The following is a 13,601-nucleotide window of genomic DNA, read 5'->3' as shown; positions in this document are numbered from 1 at the left end:
TTAAATTTTAAACCTTGGACACACCAAAAAATGGTCAATAAAAATTTATTTTATTGACCAAAAAAACAAAAATTTGTAAAATTAGCTGTTTGAAAAAAAAAATTATTAATCACCATATAAAGTTATTACTTATTATTTTCAGTGAAACTCTAGACACAGCAATAATAATAAAATAATATCACAAAAGTCAATAAAAGAAACAATATATTAATTTTAAATAATTTAAAAACCAGTTGTATAAAACAAAGCAATAGTATTATTAAATCTCGCATATATTAATTGTCATTTTCTGTGACATTATATCATTGCAAATTCTGTGTGTTCATCTGGTACATACTTTAGAAGCTTTTCAGTATCTTTTAACTTTTTTGAGTTTATTGGACATTTGGTAGATAATGCATTAACAGTAGGAAAATCAGGCGATTGTTTTTTATTCAGCAGTTTTGAACTGATATGATGCAATACTATTTATTACACTCATAACCTTCACTGTACTCAGTTGATAGCAACAATACTCAAACATAAAAAAAGATAACTTTTTTATCTTTTGAGATTTTCTTGCCATATGTCTCAACAGACAAAGCATTGTATTTATCAAATTTATACCACCAGTTTTGAAAATCCAATGTATAGTTATTTTTTATATATTCAACTGTGGATTGACTGACTCTGCAATAAGGTTAGTATACTGTTCTGTTTGGTTCTCTATCATAATTTTTAAGTTTTCTTTTAATTACTGAGAATTCCCTACCACATGGAAGAGGACTGTGACCGTGGACAGGAAATATTGATAAGTTTTCTTAAATTTGTTGGTTGAAGCCAAATTTAACAGAAACCTTATGACAGTGTTGTTAGGCATGATAGATTTTGCATGTAGTCAATTGTAATTGCTAAAACATCATCATAGTCTCAAGATTTACTTTGAACCTCCTACATAGCATAATAAATTTTTTTACGTTTTCTGATATGAATTAACTTTTACTACTACTCTTAACTTTTAATTACTACTCTTAGCAACAACATTGAGTTGCATATTTTTTATTTTGCAATTCAACTCTTCACATTTTCTGCAAACATAAATCTTTGGACTTCCAAAATGAAGATTAAAATGTTCTTTAAATATTTTATTGTTAAAATATTTATCATAAATATTTTATTATTTATTTTATATTTATTATTTTAGTTTTGATTTAATGTTACTTGACATTTAAATTTGGATACTCTTATTTAAACAGATGGTGTATTATTTTCAAATTCAAGTTAGTTTTTAGATACTCATAAGTTTTACCTAATAATGTGATTTTTTAACATCAAAACTTTGAATATGCTCAATAACTTTGTTATAAATACTACCATCTAAAGTGCGCCAACTTCCTTCATGTTTACCTCTTCCACTTACAGGAGTTTTACCAAGTGCTAATAATATATAAACGCAGCTAATCAACCAGATACAAGTTTATAAACACTGTTTTACAAATTCTCACTTGTCCTGTTGAAGTAAAATTTTTATAACAAATATCAAGAGTTTGTCAGAATGAGGCCTCTCACATTTAACAACAAATTGTTTCATTAGTCAGAGAATCGTATCTTGAATATCTTTTGACTGCATATTAGCTATTAACTTAGCTATTATTGTACTTTTTTGTTATCATGCAATTTATTGGAACACTTTAAAGAACATACAGTCATTACCTGTTTTTCTCTCTTGAACGCTTTTCCCAACATGACTTATAAATGATTATTAATCCATTTAGCGGTAGTGAATAATCCATTATTTATTAATCCAATTTTTAAACACACATAAATTTAAAAAAATATAATAATAACATATTAGTCTTAAAAAACACAACGCATCAAATTTGTAACATTCAATTTCCTGTTTAATGATTCTCTAACCTTTTTAAGATTTTTGCTGTTAAAAACAGAATGATCGGTAACTCCATTGAAGAAAGTGTGTTGCCGCCAACTAGCTCTGAAAAGTCATCTGAAAGAAAAAATTCAAAATTTTGAAAACAAGCTATTTAGTATTCAATTAATTTTAAAAATTATATATTAATTAAGGTTATGCGTACAACAATATATCTTACAGCCATAAAAAAGGACATGTAAATCCAGATTTTGGGTTTAGGAATCAAAAAAAAAGAAAAATGAAAAAATTACATTGAAATTTTAAAATCATAATTTATATAATATACAAAAATTTATTTTTAAAATAGCTTGTTAAAAACAAATTTAAAAAAAACAATAAATAATCAATTAACACATCAGGTTATGTGTAAATTTATGATCAGTTGATGTATTTAAATTTAGGAATGATTACAACACAATTTATAATTTATGATATGTTTTATTTCATCTATAAAAATTGTAATTAACAATATCAATTAATATAGATGAATGACAGACAACATTTCTACAAGTCGAATATAACATATACTTAATAATTGTGTAACTAAGGTTATTTTTAGTAAAAATGTTATTTTGATGTGTTCAAAGTAGTGCAAATACCCATTTGTGATATAAGTGGCGTGCCCATTTGGATTCCACTTACTGCTAACTATATCTAGGGAATACAAGAGGTAGGAGTAATTTTACTCCTACCTGTTTTTGGATAAAAGAAATAAATTTATTTTTTCTATTTCAATGGTTTTTATATCTGAAACACATGTAAAGCACTTAAGATATGAGAAGCACTAACCTGAGTTATTTTCTCTGATTATGATGATGTTCACTACAGATCCTGTAATGAGTCTTTATTCACATAAGCTACACGTGACCTTTGCTCTCTTATAAACAGCTGAACATCTGTATTTCAATGGCCTTACTATACCAATGCACATTAATATGTTTGGCTCAGTGAAAAAGGCACCAAGATACCACTTTATTCTTCAAGTGAGGAGTGTTATCTCAATATGATTGAGAATACTTGTGCCAATTTCAGGATTGGCTTATATCTCATACCAATTGCGTTCAACCTTTTTTGTTACGGCATTTAACACATATATAAATATATATATATACAACTATACAACTTTATTTATTTTAATTCAGTTTTTACTTAAATTTCAGTACATTATAATTTAGAATAATAAAGCAACAACAATACTGATACTAATTGATATTTAAATATTAATAATTTTATCACACGTGGCCTGTTGGTATGATTATACAATTAATAATTAAAAAACCCACTTACCAACAATTCCTTTGTATACACATTCAAGCACTTTCAGAATAAAATTCCATCATCAGGAACTTAAAAAATATATGTTATAATCTTAATAAAACTAAAACTTCACCATGTAAATTTGTTTATGTAAAGTAATATAATATAACAGAGGTTGTCAAATGTTTAAAATTATGTCGACCCAATGTCCTGTCATTATGAGAGTCTCCACCGTTATCTGTTTATACTATGCTTCAACATATATATATATATATAAAAGAATTGTTAGTAAGTGGGATTTTAATTATTAATTATTTAAATATTACTGACAGAAGTAATACTTTATGATATATAATTTAATATCACTTTGTTATTTTGACTGTCTTAAATATTAAAGCTCTTTATTTACTACTAGAAAAGGAAGAAAAAGATTAGGCAATTCTATGGCTCTACCCATTTTGGATTACGCTTGTTTTTTGATATCTCAACATATGTATTAAACAAAAATCTTCAGTTACCAGTTTGTAAATATTCCAGTTACCTTCCTTGTAAATTTTGTCCTCTAAAAGTGCTGTCTAGAGGGAAAAATTATTTCAGAAATACTCGGTAGGTAATTTGCTCATTATTCTGGCTTATCTCTTACAAAGTATTTTCCTGTACTGTTACTGCATTACTCTTTGAGCATTTTTCACTGTCAGTAAGCTTCCTGAAACAGAAATAAAACATTAGGTGCATTAGTAAAAGTTTTTTTTTGTTTTAAAACAGCAGTATTAAAAGTTAAGTATGGTTTTGGAAAATGAAAGTATATTTTTTTACAAGAGATAGGAGAATTGAGGAACAAAATTTACAGCACATCTCACCAAAAATTCATACATAAGTTAATACATGAGCATGTGAAGCACCCTTGAATTACTGACCAATGCCTCCTACAGTTTCTTTTCACCCATTCTCAAATTACTTCATATTAGATTCTCAAAATACTTACAAAAAATTCATTTTTTTCTAGATCCTACAGGTCAAACTTAAGACTAAGATGATTTTTTTCCACGTCTTTGATGTTTTGGTTTCCAAACCGTAGTTGTACTTTTGGACAATTACACCTTTTGAAGTATTTAAAAAAATACTAAAAAATTTTTTTTTACTGTCAAAGTACTCAAATTGATGTTTCTGTTCAAGAAAGAAACTTTAAACATGCAACCATTGTCGTATTGAATAAATTTGAAGTTTTTCTTAACTTTAACGTGGAAATTATTTTTATCTCCTACTTAGCACCGCTGAAATCTAGCTCCTCCGCCTTCCGGCGTGTCGAAAAGGATTTTTTTTCACATTAATGCTTTATAGTGTGTAATTTTTAAATTAAACACATAATTTGATTAAGGTGGTGAAATCTGACCCGTTCCTCGGAAAATTAAAAATGATTGATATTCAAGACTTACTCTTCATTAAATTGATTGATTTTAATGATAATTTAATGTATTTTCTAGAGGAAATTCCTCTGGTCATCCTGAGAAAAGTTTTTTTTTATAACTTATGTGTACGGAAGATTATTTAGTCGAAATAAACTATTTGAAGATAATAATTTTATTGATATTGTGTAATGATTTGTATCCTAATGTCATTCTTTTATTTAAAGGATTTTGCGCAAAATTCATTTATTAATTTGTTGTTTTTTTCATATCATTTCTATTTCTTCTAATTACTGTGATTTATGTAAAATATCTTCCATACTAATATTAATAATTAAGAGTAATATTTTCTATGAAAATAATGAATTATGTTTATTAATTAGAAAAATAATTTGGCGGACATAATAAACATTTTGAATCAGTATATCAATATATAAAATATATATTAGTGTTTTGTGAAGATTTTTTTTTTTTGTTATATTTGTTCGTTAAAGAGTTATGAATATGTATAAAAATATTGACGAAAATACGTATAAAACTGTAAAATTATTTTTATAATTACACTGCCACTTGTGTTAAAAAAAAAAAAAAAAAAAAAAAAACCGTGTATTAAAGACAGTAGTCAAAACAAACGCTATTGTATGTATAGATTCAAGGACAAGTGAAAGTATATAATAAAACTGTATAACAAAACGTCTTGTACGTGACCAATGTTCATGTAGTGGAGAGTGGTGAGGGATGTAACATTAGTCATCGTGTGTCTTTTTTATTTCTCTCTCTAGAGACAAATTAATACTAGAATTAACTTAGTATATAGTTTGCAGTCGTTAAAGATAAATCATTTATTTTTAAATTAATATTTATTTTGTGTTTATTTAAAAATATATTTAATTGATTAAATCAAAATTTATATATTTAAAATAAAATAACAAAAGTATTTGAATTATTTCTTTTAGTTTGTGTGTGCGTGTTTTTTTTTTTTTTTAATACGGTATAGTTTTCATCATCGTATTTCCTTCATTAGTGTGATACCTATTGCAGTGAAACAAATTTTTGTGATAATGTTTTAATTAGTGACAACTAAAATTATATGAATGTATATCAGGCAAGATACGATTTTAATAATATAAATGCAATATACAATATATTTTGATTTGATTTATTTAGAAAAATATTTATTACATAAATGTATTTATTAATTTATCGATTCATACGATTTCCTGGAAATTTTTAGTTGCTTATTATACTTGATTCGACCGTCATTATCAGCTGCATCCCGTATTTTATATAGGTAGAATACTTTTATCTTATTTTATAACAAGAATATATTATTAATTAGAATCCAAAACCGGAATATTAGCCTGGAGAATTTATATAGAAGCCATTAGTTAAATATGACTAGAAATGGCCGTAATTCGAATTATTAATTTCCTACATCGGAAGGTTTATTATAATCGTTTCGATGGCGATATATAATTTCCTTGATTAAATTTAATGAATTATCGATTTTAATTTTAATATGTTCTATTTCTTTTTTTTTTAGAATTTATTCAAATCATTAAATTTATTTGATCTTTATTACATCAATTTATCGTTCGGATCGGCTGTTGTTAATATACAATTTGATTTCAATTTTGTTCGGTGTAACCCGGTAATCAGAATTAGCGATCCTTTGATAGAAAACGAATGATCTACCAATTCCAGTATCCTAAATTTTACAAAAATAATAACTTCCATGTTGAAACAAACAAATCTTCTTTAGTAGGATTTTATTTCTTTTTCCTCTCCTTTTCCTAAAGTTTTCTCTTCTTAATTTTAAATACGAGTTCTAAAAGCTTTTTGTAGATTTGTAAAAAAAAACAAAGTGAAAAGTAATATTGGTTAGGATATAAAGAAGTATTTGTAAAAAGTATTTTAGGGTAAACGTTTAACTTAAAACGTGGTGGTTTGTATCGATTAATTTTTAAATCTTTACTAGCAGACCCGGCAACGCTTCGCTACTGCTATATATATATAGAGAGAGAGAGAGAGTGAGTGAGAGAAAGAGAGAGTTTAAATGAACACAATTGAAAATTTTATAAAAAAATTAAAAAACTGAACTTCACAAATTTTACCTTTCACTTATTTTCCTTCCCTTTCTTTTCCCTTGCCCCCTTCTCCCTCACTACTTCCCCAGTTTCCTTTTTACCTTTTCCCGTTTTCCCCTTTCCCCCGTTTCCCATTTTCCCACGCGTAAATCGGTCCATTAGTTTTTTGGTCTTTAGCGGACACACATACGAACATGCCTTTTATATATAGAATAAAAAAGTCTGTTTGTATATTTGTTAGATTGTTTCGTAAATATCTCGACAACTGCCCCACCTAGCGGGTATAGTTTTTGGAAAAATATTTTCTTTCACATAACTAATATTCATATTGTGAATATGAACCAGATCGGGTCCATAAATATAATTTTTCTAAATATTTCAACCCTAGCGCCATCTAGCGGGTTCATTTTTTGTAGAGATAATTCTTTCCATGTAAGTAACATGTATTCTGAATATGAGGCAAATCGAACCATAAACACAATTTTTCGAAATATCTCGACGTCAACGCCACCTATCGGATCCAAACAAATTCAGAAACCTTCGCGAGCCTGCGCACAACTCACTAAAGTTTCATCGCTATCGGATGAACGGTTTAGGAAGGCATAAGAGACATACAGAAAAACATTCATTTTTATTTATATAGATAATGTTAAAGGATTAACATTACTTCATTGATTAAATTAATTTATAAATTATAAATTAATTTTGTTTTGCTTTTATTATCCCACTGTTACTGTCAAGTGATAAAATGTTTTTCACACAGATTTTGTTATTTCTTCATATTTAGAAGTGACTTGAAAAAAGTTATAAAGTTTCTATTTAAAGATGTACTCGCGTGTGTGTGTATATATATATATAAAACAGTTAAACTTATAATTTTTTTTTTGTGAGATTACGGGCATCAACTACTATCGTTAATTAACCCTCATGGAAATTTGTATAATTAGGTTAATTAATTTTAAAAAAATTTTCTTTAACTTACCTAACCTTAAAATTCGATAAATTTTTGAAACCAAAGTTTTTAATTTATTGAGTAAATTTTTTTCTATATGAATTTATTTATATGAACAATAATGAATTTGTTGTTTAAATAGTCGAAATTAATGGTATTATTAAAAATACATTTTACAGAACCGTACGATATTGTTGTTCGTTGGTATAAAATGGAGTTCGTGTAAAATTTTCTATTTTTTTACGGATTTAAAATTTGTAAAACGTTATTTACTTATATAAATTCTTCAATAGCTTTCTTTAATTAGTAAAATAATTACAGTTGTAAAGATAGATAAAAATAACTTTCATATTCGTTCATAATGAAGAGATTAAAAAAATGTTAACCTAACATTAAATATTATTTTGTAATACTAAGGTACTCTAATTAATTTTTATTTTTTTTATTTTAATCGCCTACAGAATTATTTTCAACATATAATGAAATAAATATATCGTCTGTACTTATTTTTTTGTGTAAATAACACTTACATGTAAGTGATTTACGAAAATGCAAACATTAACCTACCGGGTTGGTCTATTAGTTAAACTCGTTATCCTTGTTGACACAATGGTTATTATTAATGCTGAACTGACCATACTACAAATAAATTGCAAGATCATCATCAAAATTATAAGTTGTTTTCATTTTATTTTTTTTTTGTCTTCATTCAATTGACTGGTTTGATGCAGCTCTCCAAGATTCCCAATCTAGTACCAGTCATTTCATTTCGGTATACCCCCGTATATTCTACATCCCTAACAATTTTTTTTATGTATTCTAAACTTTGCCTGCTTACACAATTTTTCCCTTCAATCTGTCCCTCCAATATTAAAGCGACTATTCCAGGATGCCTTAATATGTAGCCTATAAGTCTGTTTATAGTTAAAATTAAACTATATTTTTCCAAATGCTTCTTTTTTCATCAATTTGCCTCAACATCTCTTCATTTGTCTTTTTATTCACCCATCTGATTTTTAACATTCTTCTATAGCATTTCAAAAGCTTCTAATCTTTTCTTCTCAGGTACTCTGATCGTCCAAGTTTCACTTCCATATAAAGCGACACACCAAACATAGACTTTCAAAAATAATTTCCTGATGTTTAAATTAATTTTTGATGTAAGAAAATTACATTTCTGACTGAAAGCTCGTTTTGCCTGTGCTATTCAGCATTTTATGTCACTTCTGCTCCGTCTATCTTTAGTAATTCTACTTTCCAAATAACAAAATTCTTCTACTTCATAATCTTTTCTCTTCCTATTTTTATATTCAGCGGTCCATCTACATTATTTCATTACTTGTGTTTTGTTATTGTTTATTTTCATGTGTTAGTTCTTGTGAAGGACTTCATCCGTGCCATTCATTGTTTCTTCTAAATCCTTTTTACTCTCGGTTAGAATTACTATATCATCAGTAAATCGTAGCATCTTCATCTTTTCACCTTGTACTGTTACTCCAGATCTAAACTGTTCTTTAACATCATTAATTAGTAGTTTTATGTAAAGATTTTTTTTTTTTTAACTAACAAAAAAATATACAGAATGCAAAAGCTGTGTAATTAGTATTGTATGACATGACCGCGTACTCGGGAAAGCCATGCAATATATTTTATTTTGTCGGCTTTTTTTATAATATAAATGTACAAAAAAATTATTTATAATTAATAGAATTTCATTTATTTGTTTATTTAAAAAATAGGCTGTATTTTATTAATTTTAACGTATGTCTATTAAAAATAAATAAATTCATAATCTGTCAACTATTAACGTTTGAGTTGATCTAATTTTTTTTTTTTTGTTTTATTAAAAAGAAAAATTGACTCGTGATTGAGCTAAATTTAGTAGTAATAGTCCTTGAATTTATTAAGAAATTTACGAATTAATTAAAAACAAATAAAACATTAAATACAATGTTTGTAGTTCTCGATACATTTTTATTTCTCCATTGACGTTGTGTATTAATAATTCACATATTAGTTTTACTAACATTATTATTATTAATTATTTTATTGATAACTGAAAATGGTAATCAAAACATGAAATTCTAATAACTTGGAAAATACGTTTTACAAAAGTATTGTTTATCATACGACCCAAGATGTCGATAATTTATAAAATAAAATTCGAGAATCAACACAAAATATCCGTAGGGAATCATTGAATAATGCAGTATCATCCCACACATCCTGTCAAACAACAGAAGGAGGTCATTCCCAATATTTATTAAAATGAAATGTAAGTAAATAAGAAAACTTTATATTTAATACATAAATCCTTTTAAATAATTTTTTTTCGATATTGTCAACTTTATTACATTTTTATAATATTATTTATTTGCGACAGTTTTTTCTTAAATTATCAATATAATATTTTTCAAAAACCAAATTTTATCCTGCCGCTATTTTGGGTACATCGTACCAAATTTTTATTAATATTATTTCCCTTATCTTAAAGAAACCTTTAAAATCTTACAAAGAGTGATACAATTTAAAAAATTTGAGTTACAACCTCTGAGATACCCTCCTGCAGCCTTCCGGTCATACGAATTCGGATAGTAGAGTGCCTGGGTGATCGTGCAGGGACTAAAAATACAATATGGCTTAGATCCGGCCCCTGCATGATAAGAGGGGAGGTTTTTTAAAGTGTGAGAGCCCCGCACTGCCGTCAGTGCGGGCCCGACGTCGGCTGGCAGAGCTTTTTCCTCCCCCTACGGAAAGAAAAACAAAAAACAACCTAAAACGCGTTTTCGACAATTTTTTTTAATTTCTATACCAGGTTAATCAAAACTAAAAATTCATGGACCTATTTTTTTATGCGCGCGCGCGTTCACTCGAATTATAATTACAAAGGAGTGTTTAATAACTGAATAAAATATTTATAAAATTAAACAATGTATTACATTCATCATTGTTAATTTAATCTCATAGCAACGTACGTTAAATCTTATTAAAATCATTCTGCGTAAGACAACCGTAACAGTAACATCAAAGAAGAAAGGTGATATAAGAAAAGTAATAATAAAATACGATAAAACATATTAATCGACTAAATCATGTTGAACTATCTTATACTTATGTTTTTAACTTTATTATACAACATCGCTTTCTTCGCTGTTAGTATTGCAATTTACGTAGTATTCAGCGCCCCACTACTAAAATACGTAGTGGGTGCGTTGATCTTGAAGAATTTAATTATAACTTTAGCAAGATTTAGAAATTAAAATTTTTATAAACATCAAAATTCAAAGTCATCAAAATTACTAAATTTGAAGAGTAAATTTTACAAGAAGCATCAAAATTCAACGTATATCGAATACATAAAACAAAATTTCTGTATGACAAAATTTTAATGCGACAAAATTTCTGTATGACAAAATTTTAATGCGACAAAATTTCTATATGTAATGAATATAAATTGTGTACAAAATTATTATTTTATTAATGTATAATTATTTTATTTTAATAAAAATTATTTGTAAAAAAAAATTGTTTTGAAATTTTATTTAAAAAAAAAAAATACAAATATTATGCGCGCGCGCCTGTGTATGTGAGTACATAATTTTTTTTTCAGACTGATATATATATATATATATATATATATTTAATTTAAAAATATTTAAAAAATCTGATATAAAATAGGCGTACATAACTTCCTTGTACGCCTATTAAATTACATATACACATTTTTTTTTTTGAAAAGAAAATTGAAAAGTGCATAAAATTTTATTTCATTAATGATTTCTGATATTTTTTAATTTTTTTTTTATTACTAAATTAATATTTATCGTAATTTTTTTTTTACAATCTGAGGTTAATAATAATCATAAATAAATCAATATATTTAAATAAAAAAAGACAAATTCTCGCCGATGTTTCTTCTCCTTATAAGATCAAAATAATTCGATAATTAAAATTTTATTTTATTCTAACTCTGGAACCGATGAAAAAAGTACCACTTATTATATATCGTTGAAAAGCTTTCAATGAGGGCTTATTACTGCAGTAATAAATTTAAAAGTTTTGGATTTTGAGTTTTTTTTTGACACTTTTGGATCAGTCGAATGCAATAAAAATGGAGGTGTTTAACTAGATGTTACAACAGTCCTAAATCCAAAATTTCAACATTCTACTGCTAATCGTTTTTGAGTTATGCGAGTTACGTACGAACAGATGACACGCTGAAAGTAGTCAAACTGGATTCACGGATGGTCAAAATAGATATTTCCATTGAAATCTGAAAACCGCGATTACAATATATGTAAAAATCATCTACGATATTTATCGATTCAGTTATTGATATTTAATTGATTAATAAATTTTAATTGTTTTTTGTTTAATATTGAACATTTTGTTTCATTTAATATCTTTTTCCGTAATTACCTTTATGATAATACTTTAGAGGATGATGTATGAGTGTAAATGAAGTGTACTGTCTCAGTTCGATCGTTCTTGAGATGTGTGGTTACTTGAAACCCAACAACCAAAAACACCGATATCCATGATCTAGTATTCAAATAAGTGTTAAAAATTAAAAATAACTGACTTTACTAGGACTTGAACGCTGGAACTCTTCCAAATCAGCTGATTTGGGAAGACGCGTTCACCACTAGACCAACCCGGTGGGTTATTAAAACATGACCTGAAAATTTCTTACATTCTTTGTAAATCACTCTGTTATTAAATAGCTATTATTTGAGTGAGTAACGTTTCATATGTGGAAAAAAATTGGTTGTTAATATCACTTGAATTTTGTAAAAAAAATTGTTACAAGCATATAATACTTGTATACTTGTAATATTTTTTTCACGTCTTTTCTACGGGTAAACATTTTGGTAAGATTGAGCAATAGATAAATGTTAAAATTAACAAAACGACCGCAAAAAAAATTGTTACTCTTTAACGTAGGATAATTAGTAAATTAGAATAATTAATGAGCCTGCGGCTGACAATTTTGTATACAGTACAACTTTTTTCGAACTTTTTGTATCTATTTAAACATATATATAAACTATGGCATACCCGATAACGTAACGATTCCAACGTGGCGTCATATATCTAAATCGGTTCAGTCATTGAGCGGCTACGGTGAAAAAACATACTTACATGTAAACATCCTAAATACATTACACTTCTTTTTAGGCATTCTTATAAAAAAAATAAACAAAGGAAGTTATATATTTTGTTTAGAGCTTTTTTTTATTACTTTTATGAACAATAATTTTAATAACAAAATAAAAATATCATAGATTAAAAGAGATGTGTCCGTGGTATAAAATAAGGCCCTTTATAATTTTATAAAAGGAATTTTAAAGTTTCAAACTCATCGGAAAATAAATAAATCTATTAGTATAGATAATATGAAAGAAACTATAACGGTTTCATATAATAATTTTTTTTTTTTTGTTAACGTAATTAACTGAAACATCAAAAGTATAAGTATTCAGTTAAACTTTTACATTTAAAATGATTTTATAGTTAATGATAAGTGATACAACTCAAAAAAGATACTAAATAAATGGAAAAAAAGAGTTATCAATTAAAGGTCTAGTGAAAAGTTCATGAACATTCTTATTCTTATTTTTTATTATTATTATTATTATTACTGTTTATAATACAGAATATTTCTAAATTAGTTATACAAAAGTTGCGTTTAATACTTTCAAACTTGTTAGATACATCACTCAAAACTTCCACAAGTTTCATCCCCTCCTAACACCATTAGTTCCCCAAATTCCCACTAGGTGGCACACGCGATATATACAAGAATGGGTGGAGGGTCGGAGCTATCCGATGATGGCATCGGGCACCCTCAAGCTTTGAGAGGGACGCGGGGAGAACAAGGGATGTGCGCAACGAACATCTGGAGCTAGTTAGCGTAGGAACGGGAGGCGCAGCTCCCCAGCAGAGGGGAACTTGGCTGTCCAGAAGGGAGGCCAACGTCCCTGAATGAA

At 27.1% G+C, this 13,601-nt stretch overlaps 1 long non-coding RNA gene across 1 annotated transcript in view; it reads left to right on the top strand.

The window, feature by feature from the left end:
- The first annotated feature begins 556 nt into the window (after nucleotides 1-556).
- Nucleotides 557-13,601, top strand: part of LOC142330285 (uncharacterized) — a 64,283-nt gene continuing 51,238 nt past the window's right edge. The window contains exon 1 of the long non-coding RNA XR_012757750.1: nucleotides 557-679. This is a non-coding gene — a long non-coding RNA (uncharacterized LOC142330285). The remainder of the gene's footprint in view (nucleotides 680-13,601) is intronic.

This window comes from Lycorma delicatula, chromosome 1 (assembly GCF_047948215.1).
Source record: "Lycorma delicatula isolate Av1 chromosome 1, ASM4794821v1, whole genome shotgun sequence".
NCBI classification, from domain to species: Eukaryota; Metazoa; Arthropoda; class Insecta; order Hemiptera; family Fulgoridae; genus Lycorma; species Lycorma delicatula.
The sequence above is the reverse complement of the archived record's forward strand: the minus strand, read 5'-3'. Positions and strand labels throughout refer to the sequence as shown.